The sequence below is a fragment of the Oncorhynchus mykiss genome, chromosome 6 (genome assembly GCF_057628025.1).
Source record: "Oncorhynchus mykiss isolate SJ-2025 chromosome 6, ASM5762802v1, whole genome shotgun sequence".
Taxonomy (NCBI): domain Eukaryota; kingdom Metazoa; phylum Chordata; class Actinopteri; order Salmoniformes; family Salmonidae; genus Oncorhynchus; species Oncorhynchus mykiss.
The window spans coordinates 68647079-68657075 of record NC_143027.1 but is presented as its reverse complement, the minus strand read 5'-3'; the positions used below and the strand labels follow the sequence as shown (position 1 = coordinate 68657075).

General features: G+C 44.9%; 1 pseudogene across 1 annotated transcript; it reads right to left on the bottom strand.

The window, feature by feature from the left end:
- Window positions 1-4361: 4361 nt before the first annotated feature.
- On the bottom strand, window positions 4362-9016 carry LOC110526954 (cap-specific mRNA (nucleoside-2'-O-)-methyltransferase 2-like; annotated as a pseudogene). Its single transcript, XR_016496959.1, has 3 exons — window positions 8880-9016; window positions 5754-7004; window positions 4362-5464 (listed from the first exon to the last, which is right to left on the bottom strand). The product of XR_016496959.1 is annotated as a cap-specific mRNA (nucleoside-2'-O-)-methyltransferase 2-like (transcript).
- Between the last annotated feature and the right edge of the window lie 981 nt (window positions 9017-9997).

The window sequence follows — 9997 nt, the reverse complement described above, 5'->3', positions numbered from 1 at the left end:
ACTACAAATACTTAGGTGTCTGGTTAGACTGTAAACTCTCCTTCCAGACCCATATCAAACATCTCCAATCCAAAGTTAAATCTAGAATTGGCTTCCTATTTCGCAACAAAGCATCCTTCACTCATGCTGCCAAACATACCCTTGTAAAACTGACCATCCTACCAATCCTCGACTTTGGCGATGTCATTTACAAAATAGCCTCCAATACCCTACTCAACAAATTGGATGCAGTCTATCACAGTGCAATCCGTTTTGTCACCAAAGCCCCATATACTACCCACCATTGCGACCTGTACGCTCTCGTTGGCTGGCCCTCGCTTCATACTCGTCGCCAAACCCACTGGCTCCATGTCATCTACAAGACCCTGCTAGGTAAAGTCCCCCCTTATCTCAGCTCGCTGGTCACCATTGCATCTCCCACCTGTAGCACACGCTCCAGCAGGTATATCTCTCTAGTCACCCCCAAAACCAATTCTTTCTTTGGCCGCCTCTCCTTCCAGTTCTCTGCTGCCAATGACTGGAACGAACTACAAAAATCTCTGAAATTGGAAACACTTATCTCCCTCACTAGCTTTAAGCACCAACTGTCAGAGCAGCTCACAGATTACTGCACCTGTACATAGCCCACCTATAATTTAGCCCAAACAACTACCTCTTTCCCTACTGTATTTTATTTATTTATTTATTTTGCTCCTTTGCACCCCATTATTTTTATTTCTACTTTGCACATTCTCCCATTGCAAATCTACCATTCCAGTGTTTTACTTGCTATATTGTATTTACTTTGCCACCATGGCCTTTTTGCCTTTACCTCCCTTATCTCACCTCATTTGGTCACATCGTATATAGACTTGTTTATACTGTATTATTGACTGTATGTTTGTTTTACTCCATGTGTAACTCTGTGTCGTTGTATGTGTCGAACTGCTTTGCTTTATCTTGGCCAGGTCGCAATTGTAAATGAGAACTTGTTCTCAACTTGCCTACCTGGTTAAATAAAGGTGAAATAAAAAAAATGTCAGTCTGTTATTATAGCCAGGGTTGGAGACATCCCATAGAAAGTAAATACCCCCTTTCACACAATGGGTGACATCAACACACAACTATAACCTGGGCGGCAGACGTGGGGCATGGTGGACAACATCACTGGGGCATAGGGTGGGATTTGCAGAGTGTAATTTCCCACACAAGCCCCTACATCTTCAATGCAACACGCTCCCCCCATAATTATTAATTATAATTATTATAAGAAGACGGCCATTCCACTCCATTCACTTCACCTTTGGCATTTCTCTCTGGTGTTGTGATTACATCCCTGATCTTTATTTGGATTCACTCCTGGATGGATGGAGGGACATATGGATGGAGAAGCTTTCCACAGATTGTAATGTAGCTGGAATCATGCCACCAGTGTAGACCATCCATCCACAGAAGAGGGGGCAGGGGTTCATCCATTCAGTGTGTAAGAGGCAGAGTTCATAGAGAAGATCCAGTGTGTGTGTGTGTGTGTGTGTGTGTGTGTGTGTGTGTGTGTTTCAAGCTTAGCATTTTATTAGTCGTATGTACAGGATACACATTGTAGACACGGTTCAACAAAATGCTTACTTGCAGGTTCCTTCTTGAAAATGCAACAACAATAAGAAATAATACAATAGAAGGATACGAACATAAAGTAAATGGCTCAGTAGACCAGAATAAACTTTTTAGCATAAGTATAATACAGTAAGGCACAATTTATAGTCCAATATGTACACATGTGCGTATCAGGGAAGGGGGGATTGGGGGGCAAGTTTTTAAATTGTGCATTATTAACACGGGTAATTAAGAGTCTGGTAGCAGCAGTTGTGATATGTGTGTATCATGAACAAACGTGTGTGTGTGTGTGTGTGTGTACAGATTGGGATTGAACAGAGCGGTGAAAGAGGAACAAATTTGGAGCACTGAAAAGGGATTACATTTACAGTAAATGTCGCCCAATCACCTGACCAATCTCTATCTTTCTCACCAATTTAAGCCTATCATAACTCATTGTCATCTACCTCGCTTACCCACACACACTATTTCACTCTCTGTGACATAAATTAATCTATAGTATATTACACAGACAGAAGTTAATCAGTAAACTCACACTGTCACACAGACATAATGTAATCAAATAGACATAGCTTTTCCATGTTCAGTTGATGCATTTGAAACTCTCCAAGCTATTGTTAGTGTGTCTGCGTGTCTGTGTGCATGCATGTACACGTTTGTGTGATTCAAACTGTGATTTATTCAGCAAAGGCAATGTGTGGGTAATGACCTTATACCACGTCAGTGCTTAAAGTGTGAGAATGTGTGTGTGTGACACTGTAGAACATTAGCCATCCATCATATGGTTCACCATTTAGCCTCATCCAGACAGCAAGATTCTGATAAACCAGACATAGAAAAAGACAAACACTATTCTCTGTTCTGCTGTTGCCTCAACACTCTCACACGCACATTCTGATCTGAGTGAACCTGCAGAGGGGTGGCTTGTTTCCCTCTCCTTTTCTGTTCATCCAGACATCTGCTCAGTCCTTCATTCGTAGTCGCTGGCATGTGAATTTTGCCAAGGGAGATGCTAGTTGTTCAAATATTACATAAAGCTGCCGACTCGGCTACTCCCCCCCCTCCAAACCCCATCTCTACCCTCACTCACAGATGGTGAGTGGATTTGGTTAATCGAAGCAAAAGCAGGGATTCTACTCGGAATCATTCAATGGTTCCATTAAAACAAATCATTAGATCGCACTACATTCACTGAAGCCCTCCACTCCACAGCTATTGAAATCAACAGAGATGAGTTTGTAGTGGAGGAGTGTGGGGGGAGAGGCTGAGAAAGAGAAGGGGGAACAGAGAGAACGTAAGAGAGATAGAGGAAGAATGTGAAAATTACAAACTGAATGTGTTCATCATCTACCTATAACATGTACTGACAGAACATTGGTACTGTATAAACAAGGCTCAGGGCTGTAGCTCAGACATTTGCTTTATTGTGCTTTTGGATGTTTTTATAAAAACAAATTCAGAGCAAAACAAAGAGAAAGAAGAATCATCTCCCAGTATCTTTCTTTACCCTGATTTCAGCAGCTTGTGTTCATTACAGAGCACCCCTGGGAGTTCACACTCACTTTGGTAAACCTTTGAAAACCCTCTTCCCGATGTAGACACCAGGATTGTCCTGACAGCTTCTGCTAATGAAGACTTTTCTTGGTATTCACAAATGGCTGTTCCAGGCTCTTTGTTGTGAATAGCTTGAAAATAAATAATTAGACTCTACTCCGTTTCTGTTCACTAAAGATGACTAAAGTAAGGCAAAACGAGGCAAGAATTCAATGAAGTCAATATTTGAGGGAATACCACATGCACCAAAAAAATATAATCACTTGAAATATTCAAAAGAACATAAATCTAAAAAAAAATGTAATCGTTTTTTTCAAAGGCTAACAAAACATGTACAAAACCAATACAAAAGTATGTATAAAAACACATTTTGTGGACACATCGACTGGCACAACATGTTCCCAAAACCCAAAGCACAACATTTTGGTCCAACCATTTTCTTCAATAAAGTATCTGACCACATAGGCTAGCTGTTCTACTGGATGCATCATTCCAAAGAAAACATAGAAATGCAGGTTAGACTGGTATGAGACATTTCAAGGCCAGCTGTGCCGCAGACATTATCAGATCCTACATAATCAGGTATTCATTTTTAGTTTAACACCAGGTGTAAATGGGGTCTAAGTATAGATGCCGTAGAGGCAAGACTACATTTTCTTCAAACCCCTGCAGAGTGAAACAGCGTATGCACGGCTAACCTTCACAGCAGTCCCCAGGTAAAAACACAGTCACACAATCTACTGTATTTAGTCACTTCTGGTTAGACAGTGTCAGGAAAATTACACAAAAAAGGCATTTTAACTCCTAACAAACTGCATGATAATGTTTTTATTTAAATAGTGAAACTAATATGAAATATATTTTTTATTTCAAATAACTTGAATCAGCAGTACATGAGTTGTGCTGTCCTAAAAATACATTAGATCAGGGAAACAGGGAAATGTGACCAAATGTTGTCCTAATTTGAACAGATTAACTGTTGACAATCATTTTAAAAAAATAATCACAGCACCAATCAAAAGATATCAAATAAATGTACTTCACCGCATTGCTTGCCTCTAATTTTCATCCAAACAGGGACCAAATGTGCCCTTATTAAATAATGAAAGTTGCAATGTCCAAAAACAACCCAATCCCACTTCTGTGATACAGATCTGAAGGGACCAGATGGGATTAAGTTTATGGGGGGCTTCCACCCATCCACTTCCTTCACATCTGTCAACACTGATGGGGTAGGGGCTAGAGAAATTAGCTAGTCAGTGCTTGTTTTCAGGCCAGGCTATGGTACAATCCACTCGAGACACCCAGAGCCCCCTCTGTTGACCCCAGCTAAGCCTTCATAAGCAGGTGCAGCCGTTGATGGACGATGGCTGAGTTCATGGTCCACAGGAACTCTGTCAGCTCTCCTTTGAGAAGCTCCATGGGAACAAACTGCAGTACCTGTCTCTGACCAACAGGAGGCAGAATGTCAGTGTCCTCCTCCCCAATGGCCAGGCAGCTCATACGCTCCTGCACGTCACCGAGGTGGGGAATTTGTCGAGCGGCAGCTCGACAGAACCCCACACATAACAGCACCGCAGCACCTGGAGGAGAAGGACACTTTAAGGTGATGGAGCGGAAGGACAGGTGGAGGCAATGGACGGTTGCAGCGGTTACGCGGGTAAAGGTGGAGAGGGGAAGGAGGAGGGCGTCGCCGGGTCCCATGCGGTGCAGGGAGAGCAGGACGCAGCCCAGCAGGTCTCTGATATTGTGGCTCCCCGTCATGCAGAGTGGTGCGGGCCGTAGGTGGTAACGAGGGCTCCGAACGAAACTCGAGCGCCAACCCCCCAGCCTGCTCTTCACAATCCCCCCAACACGATGCTCTGCCAAAAACTAGGCACTTTCTGTTTCCCTTGCCATTGCAGGGAGTGATGTCACATAGGGCTGCCACCTCAGAGAGGATGGAGGTGGTACAAACCATTGGGCAGGAGCTACAGGGAGGGACCAGAGTCCAGGCAGGGCATGCCTGCTCCAATGCTTCATTGAGGTGGTTCAACAAACCCCCATCACAGAATGTTGAGTTCCTGACTACAGGGAGGGTCGCCCCCACTATCACAAACCAGGTGTCCATATGACATTCTGCCAGCGGCCCTGCCAGCACACAGCATGCCCCCTGTGCCCTTCCACCCAGGCAGCATTGCGGCCCTTCCCAACACGCTCCTTCCAGCCCAGGGCCTGCAGCTCTCTCTTCTGGCCCAGGGGCATCCGACCCGTAACGCTGCAACACGCTGGGGCCACTGTTACGAGACAACCAGCGGGCCCGCGGCAGAGAACTCACCTACACACAGGAATAGGAAGAACAGCTCAAGCATGGCTTGAAATTTTTATGCAGAAGTTTGTATTAAACAATTCACTGATAATAAATTACAGATCCACCAAAATGAAATCCAGGATGTGGCAGTCACTGAATATCTCATATTATACTCATCAAATTATTCTGAAATTGTAGATAATTATTATCCTAGCACTTTATGTCCAACTAATGGTCAACGGGCATCAGCAAACTTTTAGCATGCTATAGGCTTCGCTATCTACTTTAATTAACTTTGCACATTTGCCACTCTTACCTGGAAGCGATGCAGGTACTCGTGAGCAGTGCAGTCCCTGATGTTTTCCAGTCGTTGCCTCTGCTTCTCATTGAGGCCCTCAAACTATTTCAGGTTTTCCCCAATCGTCCCTGTCTGTAGGGCATGGAAGTAGGAGCACGCCTGCTCATGTTGCGCCAGGAACGACTGCGGGAGGAGCTGGCTGGGGAATAGGGCTTCACGGGCAGCCAGGTCCGGCCAGAAGTGATGGATCAGCTTGGACAGCAGGGGCCTCACAGCCTTCCTACCATCATAGTGAAGACAGACGACATACACCTCAGAGTTCCCTGCTTTGCTGGTGGCCGGTTTGAAGACGCTGACGGAGCGGAAGCAGCAGTTTAACAGGTAGAGCAGGCAGAGGGAGGAGTGCTCGTACAGAGTGAACATCTTTAGTACAAACGAGCCTCCTGGGCCCAGAAGGAAGAGTGCGGACGCAGCCTCGCAGTAGTGCAACGACGCCACCAAGGCCTCCTGCTCATCTGGGTTCCCCTGGCAGTCAAAGCTCCCGTCCGCCGTCACCACATCAATACTGAGCATGTTACCAACAAAGCCCTGCAGCTCCAGCAGGTGCCTCTGGCTAATGATGACGCTTGTGTTGTCCGAGCCAAAGAACCACCAGGGCAGCGTGTTGGCAATGAGGTGTGGTGGTGGTGCCCCCTCCGTTGGCCTCGTGATAGGGGTTGAGTGTGTTGGCTGCCCAACTCCAGTCCCAGTAGCGTGTGTGCTCGCTAGTTTTGAGGTAGTGGTTCAGAGCGGCAATGAAAGACCCTGGAGCCTCACACAGGTGAACAGTGTTCAGCTCCCCGCTCTGCAACTCCTCCTATGGCAGAAGGTTGAAGGTGCCCAGGATCTCATAGAACGTGCACCAGGCCTGAGTGCAGATCTCGGCATTGGCAGAGGTTCGCACAGTACCAATGACCTTCCCGGCATGGTTGGTGGAATTGGTATGTTGGTGCCAGACTTCCAGATCCTTATCGCTAAGTCGGTTCTTCACCTCATTTAGTGACGTCTTCAGGGTCTGCAGGAGGATGTGGTCCTGGGCCGGGTGTCTCAGTGCTTCGCTGGGGTAAGGGATACACCACTCCCCAGTTGCCGGTTTGACATATGTCCTGACTTTATTGAAGAGTTCTCTGACCTCCGCAACCACTTCCGGGTCAAAGGCTTCCACATCGGTGGGCTGCTGTCTGACAGCTTTCCTCCTCGCTCCCCAACTCATCCTCTCCACTGGACACCCTGCAGCAAAAAAACTGATTTGATGACATCCACAACACTATGCAATGCATGCCCTGAAAATGTAGATTATATCTGGTAAATGTATTTTATTTACACCCGTATTTGTTGACTTTTTAGTTTATATGCATTAATGCCCGGTCCCAGCTCTGCGCAACTACTGCTGTCACTCTATATATGCATGGGCAGCATACTGATTCATGTGTCCAGCTACGTTGTTAATGTGATTTAACTATGATGGAATAGTAGGCCTTGCCTTATGTTAAATGGACATTTGGCAGTGTACATTAATCATTTTCTGGGGCGGCAGGTAGCCTAGTGGTTAGAGCATTGGGCCAGTAACAGGTGGATCAAATCCCCGAGCTGACAAGGTACAAATGTGTTGTTCTGCCCCTGAATAAGGCAGTTTACCCACTGTTCCTAGGCAGTCATTGTAAATAAGAATTTGTTCCTAACTGCCTTGCCTAGTTAAAGGTAAAAAAAAATCTCAAGCAACAGGGTGTGTTCGTAAATTCAATCTGGAGTGCCAGAGCACGCTGTAAATTCAGAGCGTTTCACTCTTGGAGCATTCAGAACGCACACTGGACGCTCCGGCCAAAGAAGAGTAGGGTTGATCCGAGCGTTCTGAACTCACAACCGCAGTCAATCACCCAAGCGAACTGGCTAACGTTGGCAAGTTACTTCCAGACACAAATGAGAGAACACCTCTTACCATTTTACTCGCCATAGCAGAGCTGGTTAAGCTGTTTTCACATTATTCAGAGCTTTGGTGACTAACTGTGCTGCTGGCAACAATTTAATCACGTTTTTTTGCCGACGGCCATATTCAACGAGTGTTGAGCGTTCGCAATTTCATCACTTATTCTGCGCTCTGTCACACTGACGAGTGCTCTGAAATCGGAGTAGAGCGGATTTACGAACACACCCAAGGCAAGCAGGCAGGTCAGTTTGCTAAACCTGACTAACCTACTAAATAAAGTTAGTTAAACGTTAGGCACATTGTATGAAATGCCTTAAGGCGAAACAAGTAAGCGAAATAATTTATTTACATTTTATTGCTGGCTATAATACATATTTAAGGGATACATAAATTTGCAAGTTGTTTAAATGGTCACACACCCCTCACACAGGCCAGGACATGCTTCTGTGAGTTGCTAACAGCACATGTGTCCCTCTCCTTGCAGGTGCAGCGGCATAGTCCAGGTTGCTAAACAGGAAACTACGGGTCGCCTTTTAGGCCTAAACGAATTTCGTTAGCTACCTACGCTAGTTTCTCTAGCGTCAAGGAACATCTCTGAATAACATTAACTAGCTACTATACTTGTTTACTGTACAAACGCTTCCATAACAGGCACACTATTCCAACGCTTACGGTTGTTACCTTTTGTTTGTAACTTTAAAAAGTTTACCGCCGTAATAATACTAACTTTGTTCCATGGTCGTAAACTACACAACTCTGATTCCTACCTAGCAAATGATAAATCAGCTAACATCCTCTTTAGCTAAGCACAGCTGGCTTCCAAGCAGACACTTCCCTGCAGCTGTGTGTGGTTTGTCCCGAGATTGAAACAGATGTACCCCCGAATATATATATAACTATAGATCCATTACACTTTAGGATACTAGATTGAAAAGGGAATCAGAAAAAAATAAAAACATGTATTTTTTATTACCCCATCAACTAACTTAATACTCATCAAAACCCATCACCTTATTCCACTTCTTTAACCCTCTCTGATCCTACCTCAGGCCAACAGCCTGGGAAGATGGGACACTGCTCCTCAACACACCCTGTAACTCTTCTGAAGTTAAATCTCATATACCCAAATACTTCTCTGCAGTTGCCACCACAACATATATTTTCTGTGATTTACTTACCATTTCTGCAGTAGAGTTGATAACCATTACTATGAATGCTAAGAAGCTAACCTTACTGAAGCATAACTCACTGATTGGCCTATCTGTCTGTATTGGCACAAATCTACTACTCACTGGGATCCTCTCAGGATCCCTCACCCTTGACCCATCCTCCTCCACTTTATTCACTGCCTCATCATATGACACCCTCTGCACTACTCTGACTCTGGCCACCTCAACCTGCCTCTCTAGCACCAGAGATTCCCGATCCCCAGCAACATGAGCACCCCTACAATTGACAAACAACTTCATCCACCAAATCTTCAATCCTCAGTCACATGAATCTCCCTCCTACACACTGGGGCAACATGACCATAAACGTTGCTCCTGATTACAGCGCAGTAGATTCTGCACAAAATCTCTAAAAGGATAACTGATATATCCTAAAATCACTTTGTCTGGTAGAGACTGACAATGACTCCACTGTTTCACCATGCTCCCCAATGGGTGTGCGTGGCACCAAACGGCAGGCATCACAAACACCAGGAATGTTCAACTTCAATTGCTACACCTCCACACTTAACACTACCACATAAATCACTCCTTTCAATGGTGCCCTATTCCTAAGAGTAAAGCAAGAAACAGATCTTGACCCAAGTTTCGTGACACGAAGCACCTTCTCACTCTGGTCATACGTAACACAAACAAAATTCACAAGTCCACTGCAGGTTACCTTTAATTGACTTAAGATTCTTCTTCTTAGGGATTGGGTTGGTGGATCACATCTGACTTTTAAGGTGCATACACCTCCACCTACTGTACTGGAGAGTGAGGCCAGGCACAGCCTAACTACACAAAATTGTTCCTTAGTCCTGTTCCTCTAAGAAAGTGAAAGAGCCCTAAACTACACCACCCAAACTTGTCCAGCCTCTCTAACCCTTTCACACAATCTCTCCCTATCTACGATATATAATTCCCAAAATATCAACACATGCTCCACCGTTTCCTCCACCAAACAGTCATCACACAGACCTGTTTCATGTCTCCTTATCACAATGTGGCATTCAAACCTGTATGCCCAAACCGTAGTCTACTCCACAGAACTTCCTCTAACCTACATCCCATACTCCCTACTTCTT